At 54.9% G+C, this 12866-nt stretch overlaps 1 protein-coding gene across 4 annotated transcripts in view; it reads right to left on the bottom strand.

Moving 5' to 3' along the window:
• The window catches only part of LOC138746090 (ras-related protein Rap-1b), a 40908-nt gene extending 28331 nt beyond the window's left edge, over positions 1–12577 (bottom strand). For 2 of the 4 annotated variants that reach the window (XM_069903906.1, XM_069903908.1), the window contains exon 1: positions 12436–12566. The gene's annotated coding sequence lies outside the window, so the exon portion shown is untranslated. Of the gene's footprint in view, positions 1–12435 lie in introns of all 4 variants that reach the window. The other 2 variants (XM_069903909.1, XM_069903905.1) reach the window with 2 other exon arrangements.
• Positions 12578–12866: the final 289 nt, after the last annotated feature.

Below are 12866 nucleotides of genomic sequence, written 5' to 3'. Positions count from 1 at the left end.
CAGTACTGATGGAGATTGCGGAGAACTTCTTACCAATCTTCACTGATTATGGCCTGGAGCTGAGGAAATCCATATTCCATTTGATCACTTCCTTCTAACACAAAGTCCAACCAACCTAAAGTTGGAAAAAAAAAGTCCAAGTAGCATGCAAAACACATGCTGGAAATTTGACATCAAATCAGCTACATGACTCATTTCAGTTCAAAACTACAGAGAGTTGAGAACTCGGCCAATGCCATTACAGGCATCAGTCTCCACTCCATTGAGTCTTAAGACAGCAGCCTCTATCCCTCTATCCTTAAGGACCCCCACCACCCAGGCTATGCCCTCTTCACTCTGTTACCATTGGGAAGGAGATTCAGGAGCCATAGGATGAACACCCAGCGGCACAAGGTCAGCTTCTTCCCCTCTACCATCAGATTTCTGAATGGACAATGAACCACAGACATTCCCTCACTTTCTCTTAATTTTGCATTAATTTATTTCTTTCAAATGTAATTTTATAGCAATATTTGCACTGTAATGCTGCCGCAAAACAATGAATTTCACGACAACAAACTCTGATGTGTCCAAAAATCTTCCCCATTCTAAGACAGAAACTATTTCTTTGTACGATAAGCACAATGAGGAAGAAGCTTCTCCATTTCCTTTTCCTGTATTAAATATTTTTTTTAACTTATGGGTTGAAAACAAATGTCACCTTCACATATCAGCTCTCCCATTTACATGGGAGAGATTAATTTTAGTGTCCAAGGAACCATGTTTACCTACTTCATATTTCTTCTCAATACAGGCAAACCTTGTGTTGCGCAAATGGACTGTATTTCTAAACAGTGTCAATTTTTCTGTAACATGAAGCCTCATTGTGTGTGCAGTCCTCAAGAAACACGAATTGATGCAAGAACCATTTACTTTCTACTTGGGTGGGGGATGTGCAGGCTTATAGGCCGTAAGTACCGTTACTGTGCTGCATGTCTAAATTACCTTCCCCATCAACATCATAAGGGTGCATTTCAATTCCATATCCCAGATTTTTGGTAGTACAGTAATTGATAAATTCCGTAAGAGTGAATTTCTGTTGCTTCCAATTCCATGAACTGAGAAGCGGGGGTTAAGGGGAGGGAGACTCTCAATGACCCATCATATCACCCTAAAGCATTATCATAACTTTCCATATGAACAGATGCATATTTTGATTGCTGCTGAGGTGATATTCTCAGCAACCTCTTCAGCTGCAATACTCTAAATCAGCATCACAGCCTCTCTTCTGGTGTCAGCCAACACAATATTTGATCCTCCATGCTTCAGCGTCTTGCTTCATCAACAAAGCTCATTCAGAGAAAGAGGAGCATTTTGCAGTCCTTTCACTCCAGGGACTTGAAAGAATAAAGAAATTGTGATGTCTATACCAGATTCTGAAAAGCAACAGGACAGGTTAATAAAGTGGTTAAAACAGTGCACAGGTTTTTCTTTTACACTGTGCTTCAGCTAATGAAGTAGGAGTGGGAAAATTATGCTGGACAAACCAGAGGTTGAATACCTATATAGAGTTCCAGTAACATTGCTTGGAAAATAGGACTGCACTGGAGATGGTGCACAATGGACTCCTGCAAATACTCCTTGGGATCAATTTTTTTTGCTACAAGACTGAATAAAATAAGGCTATGTTCATTAGAACTACAGTTAATTGAAACACAGTATATCAAATTAAGTAGATGAGGGAATGATTTATTTCACTTTTAGGAAATAAACACCAGGGTACACGGATGGAAAGCAATTAATAAAATAATTATAGGGGATATAAAAATATTTTCCCCAGAGGTTGGGAGGTTTCCAGAATTCAAAGCTCAACAGGGTTTTATTGTCAAAAACCCTCATCACATTTAAAAATGTATACTTGATGTACATTAAGAGGAAAGTCCAACAGGATTACAAAGCAAATGGTTGAGATTTCTGTACTTTGGATAACTCTTCTTCCATCCAAACAGAATGAGCTGAATGATGGCCTGGTGTCTCATGTCATTTTACAATTTTTCATAGGCTCTTCCCATGCTATTGTCTACAGCACTATTTCTTTTCAGGATTAGTATTCACTCGGCATGAGCAAGGCTCAGAATCAAACTCGAATAAAAATACTCCACCATTTTCCTTTATTATCCTCAATTAAATTCAGAAGTGTTATTCAAGGGTTTTTCAGACCTTTAGGTGTCTCAAAGACTCTGCAGACAAGGTACTTTTGAAGTGTCACCAACATACCTTGTTTACCATTTATGATCTGCCATCCAAAAATGCTTCCAGAGCAGACTCCAGATAAGGAAAATGATCTTCAATGTACTTGATTGCAAGAGGTGTACCAAACATACATTTTAGCTTACTAATTTTTCTTAATAAACATGCATACTCCATAACTTCAATGCCCTAAATTAATTGACTGCAGACTCACTTCTGTGATGGTATGGGCTTCAAGGGTATGCCAAGAAGGATCAACCACTCTGCATTTCTGATCACAAGTGCTTCAACCTTGGCTGGCCTTCCCAGGACAAATCATAAGAATGTTTTTGTCTCCTCTTCCTTCTTTTAGCTGTTTAATTGGCCACCAGGATGGCAGTCTCTTCAATCTGAGGCGCCTGCAAGCTCACACCAAGACACAAGAGAAACTTGTCCGTGAACTACTCTTTGCAGATGATGCCGCTTTAGTTGCCCATTCAGAGCCAGCTCTTCAGCGCTTGACGTCCTGCTTTGCGGAAACTGCCAAAATGTTTGGCCTGGAAGTCAGCCTGAAGAAAACTGAGGTCCTCCATCAGCCAGCTCCCCACCATGACTACCAGCCCCCCCACATCTCCATCGGGCACACAAAACTCAAAACGGTCAACCAGTTTACCTATCTCGGCTGCACCATTTCATCAGATGCAAGGATCGACAATGAGATAGACAACAGACTCGCCAAGGCAAATAGCGCCTTTGGAAGACTACACAAAAGAGTCTGGAAAAACAACCAACTGAAAAACCTCACAAAGATAAGCGTATACAGAGCTGTTGTCATACCCACACTCCTGTTCGGCTCCGAATCATGGGTCCTCTACCGGCATCACCTACGGCTCCTAGAACGCTTCCACCAGCGTTGTCTCCGCTCCATCCTCAACATCCATTGGAGCGCTTACACCCCTAACGTCGAAGTACTCGAGATGGCAGAGGTCGACAGCATCGAGTCCACGCTGCTGAAGATCCAGCTGCGCTGGATGGGTCACGTCTCCAGAATGGAGGACCATCGCCTTCCCAAGATCGTGTTATATGGCGAGCTCTCCACTGGCCACCGTGACAGAGGTGCACCAAAGAAAAGGTACAAGGACTGCCTAAAGAAATCTCTTGGTGCCTGCCACATTGACCACCGCCAGTGGGCTCTTGGCGCCTCACAGTTTGGCGGGCAGCAACCTCCTTTGAAGAAGACCGCAGAGCCCACCTCACTGACAAAAGGCAAAGGAGGAAAAACCCAACACCCAACCCCAACCAACCAATTTTCCCTTGCAACCGCTGCAATCGTGTCTGCCTGTCCCGCATCGGGCTTGTCAGCCACAAACGAGCCTGCAGCTGACGTGGACTTTTTACCCCCTCCATAAATCTTCGTCCGCGAAGCCAAGCCAAAGAAGGAATTAGTCACATTACGATGTGGTTGGACTCTAGCATTGATCTAATCCCAGACCTGCTGAGTTTCTCCAGTACATTTGTGTATTGCACTTGCCCCCCAGCATCCGCAGACTTTCTTAACTCTTGTCAATGACTTGGCTGTCTACTGCATGATATTATTTGCTGCTGTATGCACATTTAGTTCTGAATTCCAACTTTTCCAAGAAGATCCCTCATTTTCAGAATGGGGATGCTCTTTTGCCTTTCTGTATTTCATTTTTTTTAAAAATCAGGTTGGCATTTTGGCTTGACTGCAATGGTGGAAGATAGATATATTGAGCGAGGGAGTTATAGAACTTGTGGAATACAATTCTGCAGCTGACAGCCAACTGAATCTCAAGACTGAATCATTAAGACAAGATCATTGAAATTATATTCTTCAGTTGATGAAGTTTACATCTGGAGTGTTACTCCAGATTTCCATGTTACTAATCCAGTAATTGAAAGATAGAAGCTTACGATAACCAGTCAAATGAAGCCTCAGCCTGATGTTTTCAAATAGCTGCAATTACTTCAAAAGGTTCAAACTGCAGAATCAAAGTTAGCCTTAAACCCATCAATAATAGCAATGCAAGGTATTACATTATTTTCTGCTTATTTTATTTTAGTTTTCTTTGTTTCACAAGGCTGATTAGGGTCCATTTCAGAGCCAGTTATGGATTGTGAACTTATATCTTTCAGAAAATTATCTGGAAGGATAGGATCCCCTCAGCTAAAGATTTATTTGCATTGTAATACATGACATCAATTTTGATTATCGGTCACTGGTCCTTTGAACCAAGAGCAGACCATAAAGTCAACTGTAACGAGTTGGAAGACAAGCAGATCTGTAAACTGATGGTGGCCACTCCTTCATTTTTCCAAGAATGTTCTGTCCAATCAAACCATTTTGATCTATTACATAGCTTAATTTTGCAAAATTTGATGCTCATACACATTAATTACAATACAGAAACTTTCATTCTTCCAGTTGCACTGTTAGTTATAAAATTTGTATTTTTAATTGATTCTGTCACATATTGCAGATGAACATGCACCGATGTGGATTTCCAACCCCAAGTGCATATTTAAAGGAACCAATGGCATTTGGAAGATTTTCAGAATAAATCCACTTGACCCAGAAACAAATGAAACAAGCTAAGATTATTTACTACAAAAAAATGCTATCACATCATGCCACATGATATTTTGCTTTTCTTTGCTTTAATACTCCCAAATCTTTATAGTTATAGCAGTCAACAAAATAAAAATTAACGACATTGTCATTGCTGTGTGTGAGCAGTGGCCAACATTTGCGACTGATGTCACTGTGAATTTTTTGATTTCTTGAATGAGAATTATTAGGAAAAGATTAACTATGCCTTATTGATATAATCCACAATAAATAAAATTATTCTCATGATCTAGTATGAGGGCTCAAACAATTTCTGTATATTACATAATGGTTCATAAACCAAACAAACTCTTTTCATCCTAACTAATTTCATGGCTTCAAATCTGTTGAAAAATCATTAGTTTAGTTGAAAATAATGTCATTCATGCCATATAAATTTGTACAAAGATGGAGTTACTATAGCAGCATTGGTTCAGAATGAAGTTAAAAATTCACATCACAGATGAGCTTTGATCATAGCATAAAAAATCCTTTTGCACAAAAAAAGTACATTATTTTCTGTTTATTTTATCTTACTGTTATTTTTTTTCTCTCAAGGCTGATAGGGACCTATTTGGGAAGCAGTTGTGCATGAGCTTGTCTTTCAGAAAATTATCTGAAACAGGATAGGACCTCCTCAGCTAAATTTTTTTTGCATTTTATAATGACATCTATTAAAACCAAAGCCCTAAAGATAAAGTGATATTGCTCTACTCCACTGCCTAAATATATAGTGTATTAAATATCCAATTATCTTGAATAACTCAGTGTAAATTTAAAATTGTGACCAAACATGAAATTACTGTTTTGAAAATATCTTCACTTTTCTTGAATAACCTGTTAATACATCCCAATGAATTATTACACAATTTCATAGAATTACAGTAATACACCACTGAAACAATTCCCCCCCTCCCCCCACAAGATTGCCCTTTAAACGCACAATAGAGCCAATCTAATATTGGCAAATCTATATACATGCTTGGGAGCAAACTGGAACACTTGGAGGAAACCCAGGCAATCACAGGGAGAATAACAGAGGTTAGAAAGAATCAAAAAATTAAGGAGCTCTATCTACTAGTACATATCAGGACAAACTACATTGCTTCAAGTAATTCAGCAAGTCCAAAGAACCCAATCTATAATTATATAGCCTAAAATGAAGCCAATCTAGTCAAACTAAGGAATAGTTAAAAATAGTGGTTCAGGTGTAGATCTCTGTTGACAGGTGAAATAATAAGTACTTTACCACACACAATTGACCATGTTAGATTAAAAGCTGTTCAGTCAAAACATCTCAATATTCTTTCTACCTTAATACAAATACACGTTTCTTTCAGCTAAAATTTGGAGAATGTGGAAATGTTAAGGACAAAAGATAGGGGGCAATCAAACTACATTGTTCCTGGAAGGTGTGGCATTGAAAGTATTGCTGGAACTCAACTCATCCAGGGCAAATGAAGATTATTCCATCACACTCCTGATTTGTGACTTGCAGATAGTGGAAGGGCTGCTCAGGAAGTGAGTCAGGATATCCAGCCTCCAATTTTCTCTAAAAATTACAAGATTTGTGACTTGCCCAGATACTTTTTTTGGGTGTCTAAACCCTCCCATCCTCATCAGGAGTTGATGGGAAACCTAGTAATGGCAATTCTGCTTAATAGAAAATGCACAATTTTAAACTCTCTTAATAGATATCAAAATTTTTTGGTAAGCAGCCCAAATAATTTACTACTTATTTCCCTTCAAAACAGAGGTGTGAAATTTCTTCATCCAGAGGGTGGCGAATCTGTGGAAATCATTGCTACAGATGGCTGTGGAGACCAAGTCACTAGGTAAAGCAGGTTGATTGTTTTTGATTAGTAAGGCTATCTGTCAAAGGATATGGAGAGAAAGCAGGCTTGATGGGCTTTCTGCCTTGTGGTTTATAGTCACACAAGTTCTTCAAAACACAATATACCAGTATGTGTTTTTTAAGGGAAAAATTGTAAAGCTTTAAATTTTGTTCAATACACTTCTGTGGGATTTCAATATCTCTGGACTATTTAGTTTCACTAACATTGACAAATCTATAAGAATGCTTCTTACTTTCATATTATTCATACATGAACAATACAAAGCATATCATGTCACTCAAGAAATGCATGATACTCAAATCAAAACTAAAAGGATTACCAAAATCACTTGTCACTTTTTCACTCATAATGAAGTAAAATAATTTGGCCTGACATTACCATGTTCTCCCAAAGGATTTTTAAAAAATCATGGCTTCATTCCACAATACTATTATCATTTTCACAAATTCCAAAGGCACATTAATCCCAAGAAAAAATATTAAGGCAGGTATATGAAAACATAGCAAATGAAAATCTCTCAAACAAAAGAACATTTAAAAAAAGCAATTTAAAGTGGGGAAGGGGGAGAGGGCTCAGGGCTGAAGGGGGAGGCGGGCGGCAAGGAGGGGTGGCGCGGGGGCGGCAAGGAGGGGTGGCGCGGGGGGGGGGGCAAGGGGGAGGAGCGGGGGGGCAAGGGGGAGGAGCGGGGGGGGGCAAGGGGGAGGAGCGGGGGGGGCAAGGGGGAGGAGCGGGGGGGGCAAGGGGGAGGAGCGGGGGGGGCAAGGGGGAGGAGCGGGGGGGGCAAGGGGGAGGAGCGGGGGGGCAAGGGGGAGGAGCGGGGGGGGCAAGGGGGAGGAGCGGGGGGGGCAAGGGGGAGGAGCGGGGGGGGCAAGGGGGAGGAGCGGGGGGGCAAGGGGGAGGAGCGGGGGGGCAAGGGGGAGGAGCGGGGGGGCAAGGGGGAGGAGCGGGGGGGCAAGGGGGAGGAGCGGGGGGGCAAGGGGGAGGAGCGGGGGGGGCAAGGGGGAGGAGCGGGGGGGGCAAGGGGGAGGAGCGGGGGGGGCAAGGGGGAGGAGCGGGGGGGGCAAGGGGGAGGAGCGGGGGGGGCAAGGGGGAGGAGCGGGGGGGGCAAGGGGGAGGAGCGGGGGGGGCAAGGGGGAGGAGCGGGGGGGGCAAGGGGGAGGAGCGGGGGGGGCAAGGGGGAGGAGCGGGGGGGGGCAAGGGGGAGGAGCGGGGGGGGCAAGGGGGAGGAGCGGGGGGGGGCAAGGGGGAGGAGCGGGGGGGGGCAAGGGGGAGGAGCGGGGGGGGCAAGGGGGAGGAGCGGGGGGGCAAGGGGGAGGAGCGGGGGGGCAAGGGGGAGGAGCGGGGGGGCAAGGGGGAGGAGCGGGGGGGCAAGGGGGAGGAGCGGGGGGGCAAGGGGGAGGAGCGGGGGGGCAAGGGGGAGGAGCGGGGGGGCAAGGGGGAGGAGCGGGGGGGCAAGGGGGAGGAGCGGGGGGGCAAGGGGGAGGAGCGGGGGGGCAAGGGGGAGGAGCGGGGGGGCAAGGGGGAGGAGCGGGGGGGCAAGGGGGAGGAGCGGGGGGGCAAGGGGGAGGAGCGGGGGGGCAAGGGGGAGGAGCGGGGGGGCAAGGGGGAGGAGCGGGGGGGCAAGGGGGAGGAGCGGGGGGGCAAGGGGGAGGAGCGGGGGGGCAAGGGGGAGGAGCGGGGGGGCAAGGGGGAGGAGCGGGGGGGCAAGGGGGAGGAGCGGGGGGGCAAGGGGGAGGAGCGGGGGGGCAAGGGGGAGGAGCGGGGGGGCAAGGGGGAGGAGCGGGGGGGCAAGGGGGAGGAGCGGGGGGGCAAGGGGGAGGAGCGGGGGGGCAAGGGGGAGGAGCGGGGGGGCAAGGGGGAGGAGCGGGGGGGCAAGGGGGAGGAGCGGGGGGGCAAGGGGGAGGAGCGGGGGGGCAAGGGGGAGGAGCGGGGGGGCAAGGGGGAGGAGCGGGGGGGCAAGGGGGAGGAGCGGGGGGGCAAGGGGGAGGAGCGGGGGGGCAAGGGGGAGGAGCGGGGGGGCAAGGGGGAGGAGCGGGGGGGCAAGGGGGAGGAGCGGGGGGGCAAGGGGGAGGAGCGGGGGGGCAAGGGGGAGGAGCGGGGGGGCAAGGGGGAGGAGCGGGGGGGCAAGGGGGAGGAGCGGGGGGGCAAGGGGGAGGAGCGGGGGGGCAAGGGGGAGGAGCGGGGGGGCAAGGGGGAGGAGCGGGGGGGCAAGGGGGAGGAGCGGGGGGGCAAGGGGGAGGAGCGGGGGGGCAAGGGGGAGGAGCGGGGGGGCAAGGGGGAGGAGCGGGGGGGCAAGGGGGAGGAGCGGGGGGGCAAGGGGGAGGAGCGGGGGGGCAAGGGGGAGGAGCGGGGGGGCAAGGGGGAGGAGCGGGGGGGCAAGGGGGAGGAGCGGGGGGGCAAGGGGGAGGAGCGGGGGGGCAAGGGGGAGGAGCGGGGGGGCAAGGGGGAGGAGCGGGGGGGCAAGGGGGAGGAGCGGGGGGGCAAGGGGGAGGAGCGGGGGGGCAAGGGGGAGGAGCGGGGGGGCAAGGGGGAGGAGCGGGGGGGCAAGGGGGAGGAGCGGGGGGGCAAGGGGGAGGAGCGGGGGGGCAAGGGGGAGGAGCGGGGGGGCAAGGGGGAGGAGCGGGGGGGCAAGGGGGAGGAGCGGGGGGGCAAGGGGGAGGAGCGGGGGGGCAAGGGGGAGGAGCGGGGGGGCAAGGGGGAGGAGCGGGGGGGCAAGGGGGAGGAGCGGGGGGGCAAGGGGGAGGAGCGGGGGGGCAAGGGGGAGGAGCGGGGGGGCAAGGGGGAGGAGCGGGGGGGCAAGGGGGAGGAGCGGGGGGGCAAGGGGGAGGAGCGGGGGGGCAAGGGGGAGGAGCGGGGGGGCAAGGGGGAGGAGCGGGGGGGCAAGGGGGAGGAGCGGGGGGGCAAGGGGGAGGAGCGGGGGGGCAAGGGGGAGGAGCGGGGGGGCAAGGGGGAGGAGCGGGGGGGCAAGGGGGAGGAGCGGGGGGGCAAGGGGGAGGAGCGGGGGGGCAAGGGGGAGGAGCGGGGGGGCAAGGGGGAGGAGCGGGGGGGCAAGGGGGAGGAGCGGGGGGGCAAGGGGGAGGAGCGGGGGGGCAAGGGGGAGGAGCGGGGGGGCAAGGGGGAGGAGCGGGGGGGCAAGGGGGAGGAGCGGGGGGGCAAGGGGGAGGAGCGGGGGGGCAAGGGGGAGGAGCGGGGGGGCAAGGGGGAGGAGCGGGGGGGCAAGGGGGAGGAGCGGGGGGGCAAGGGGGAGGAGCGGGGGGGCAAGGGGGAGGAGCGGGGGGGCAAGGGGGAGGAGCGGGGGGGCAAGGGGGAGGAGCGGGGGGGCAAGGGGGAGGAGCGGGGGGGCAAGGGGGAGGAGCGGGGGGGCAAGGGGGAGGAGCGGGGGGGCAAGGGGGAGGAGCGGGGGGGCAAGGGGGAGGAGCGGGGGGGCAAGGGGGAGGAGCGGGGGGGCAAGGGGGAGGAGCGGGGGGGCAAGGGGGAGGAGCGGGGGGGCAAGGGGGAGGAGCGGGGGGGCAAGGGGGAGGAGCGGGGGGGCAAGGGGGAGGAGCGGGGGGGCAAGGGGGAGGAGCGGGGGGGCAAGGGGGAGGAGCGGGGGGGCAAGGGGGAGGAGCGGGGGGGCAAGGGGGAGGAGCGGGGGGGCAAGGGGGAGGAGCGGGGGGGCAAGGGGGAGGAGCGGGGGGGCAAGGGGGAGGAGCGGGGGGGCAAGGGGGAGGAGCGGGGGGGCAAGGGGGAGGAGCGGGGGGGCAAGGGGGAGGAGCGGGGGGGCAAGGGGGAGGAGCGGGGGGGCAAGGGGGAGGAGCGGGGGGGGCAAGGGGGAGGAGCGGGGGGGCAAGGGGGAGGAGCGGGGGGGGCAAGGGGGAGGAGCGGGGGGGGCAAGGGGGAGGAGCGGGGGGGCAAGGGGGAGGAGCGGGGGGGCAAGGGGGAGGAGCGGGGGGGGTAAGGCCGGGGTTGGAGAGGGGGGGGTAAGGCCGGGGTTGGGGAGGGGGTGGGTAAGGCCGGGGTTGGGGAGGGGGTGGGTAAGGCCGGGGTTGGGGAGGGGGGGGGTAAGGCCGGGGTTGGAGAGGGGGGGGTAAGGCCGGGGTTGGAGAGGGGGGGGGTAAGGCCGGGGTTGGAGAGGGGGGGGGGTAAGGCCGGGGTTGGAGAGGGGGGGGTAAGGCCGGGGTTGGAGAGGGGGGGGGGGTGGCCGGGGTTGGAGAGGGGGGGGGGTAAGGCCGGGGTTGGAGAGGGGGGGGTAAGGCCGGGGTTGGAGAGGGGGGGTAAGGCCGGGGTTGGAGAGGGGGGGGGTAAGGCCGGGGTTGGAGAGGGGGGGGGTAAGGCCGAGGTTGGAGAGTGGGGGTAAGGCCGGGGTTGGAGAGGGGGGGGTAAGGCCGGGGTTGGAGAGGGGGGGGTAAGGCCGGGGTTGGAGAGGGGGGGGTAAGGCCGGGGTTGGAGGGGGGGGGTAAGGCCGGGGTTGGAGAGGGGGGGGTAAGGCCGGGGTTGGAGGGGGGGGGTAAGGCCGGGGTTGGAGAGGGGGGGGTAAGGCCGGGGTTGGAGAGGGGGGGGTAAGGCCGGGGTTGGAGAGGGGGGGGTAAGGCCGGGGTTGGAGAGGGGGGGGTAAGGCCGGGGTTGGAGAGGGGGGGGTAAGGCCGGGGTTGGAGAGGGGGGGGTAAGGCCGGGGTTGGAGAGGGGGGGGTAAGGCCGGGGTTGGAGAGGGGGGGGGTAAGGCCGGGGGTTGGAGAGGGGGGGGTAAGGCCGGGGTTGGAGAGGGGGGGGGTAAGGCCGGGTTTGGAGAGGGGGGGGTAAGGCCGGGGTTGGAGAGGGGGGGGTAAGGCCGGGGTTGGAGAGGGGGGGGTAAGGCCGGGGTTGGAGAGGGGGGGGTAAGGCCGGGGTTGGAGAGGGGGGGGTAAGGCCGGGGTTGGAGAGGGGGGGGTAAGGCCGGGGTTGGAGAGGGGGGGGTAAGGCCGGGGTTGGAGAGGGGGGGGTAAGGCCGGGGTTGGAGAGGGGGGGGTAAGGCCGGGGTTGGAGAGGGGGGGGTAAGGCCGGGGTTGGAGAGGGGGGGGTAAGGCCGGGGTTGGAGAGGGGGGGGTAAGGCCGGGGTTGGAGAGGGGGGGGGTAAGGCCGGGGTTGGAGAGGGGGGGTAAGGCCGGGGTTGGAGAGGGGGGGTAAGGCCGGGGTTGGAGAGGGGGGGGGTAAGGCCGGGGTTGGAGAGGGGGGGGGTAAGGCCGGGGTTGGAGAGGGGGGGGGTAAGGCCGGGGTTGGAGAGTGGGGGGGTAAGGCCGGGGTTGGAGAGTGGGGGGTAAGGCCGGGGTTGGAGAGGGGGGGTAAGGCCGGGGTTGGAGGGGGGGGGGTAAGCCGGGTTGGAGAGGGGGGGGGGGTAAGCTGGGGTCGGGGGGGGTAAGCCGGGGTTGGAGGGGGGGGGTGGGTTAGCCGGGGTTGGGGCGGGACCACCTTCCATTCCCCACTGCTCAGGTCCACGTTCAAGCGGAGATCCCAGCCCCGCCCGCCCGACCGCCGCAGTGGGCGTCCAGAGGAAGGGATGGGTTCCGCCAGCCGCTCTCACTGATACCAGTTAGCGGGGACACCGTAGGGACCCCGCTTCCACAGGACTCCGCTCCGCCATCTTGCAGGCAGCACCCGCCGAAGGATCCGCCACCCCGGGGCGGCAGCCACTAACGGTTCGCCTCCACCCTGGTTCCCTCCGCTCCGGCCACCCGCGCCATGATAAACCGGTCCCTTTCGAGGTGGGCATCCAAAGCATCGACCTACCGGTGGATCCGGAGGGGGTGCGGGTCGAGATCCAGCTGCCGTTCGCTGCGGAGCGGCCACGAAAGTCCCTCTCAGGCCGCCTCCACCTCACCTTGTGTCGTCAGCGCCGCCACCGGCCTCAGTCATCGGCTGACGTCACCACGCGGGCGCGCTCCCGATGCTGGTGTCACCGTGTCACTGACCTCCGCCTGGACGCATTCCCTTCCCTTCCCCGTCACTGTCTCCCTGGCATCCATCAGTCCAGCTTCTCATCTCACACTCTTCATCTTGTCTTCATACTATCTCCCATCCTTTACATTTAAACTTTTTTTTCCCAGAATGCTGTCAATATTTATTAGCATTACAAGTGGTAATGTTGCAGGTACATTATCTTCACAAATTCTAGGAATTAATACCATTGACAATTTCCCAAGTCAAATTTTTTTTAAAAA

The sequence above is a fragment of the Narcine bancroftii genome, chromosome 11 (genome assembly GCF_036971445.1).
Source record: "Narcine bancroftii isolate sNarBan1 chromosome 11, sNarBan1.hap1, whole genome shotgun sequence".
Taxonomy (NCBI): Eukaryota; Metazoa; Chordata; class Chondrichthyes; order Torpediniformes; family Narcinidae; genus Narcine; species Narcine bancroftii.
The sequence above is the reverse complement of the archived record's forward strand: the minus strand, read 5'-3'. Positions and strand labels throughout refer to the sequence as shown.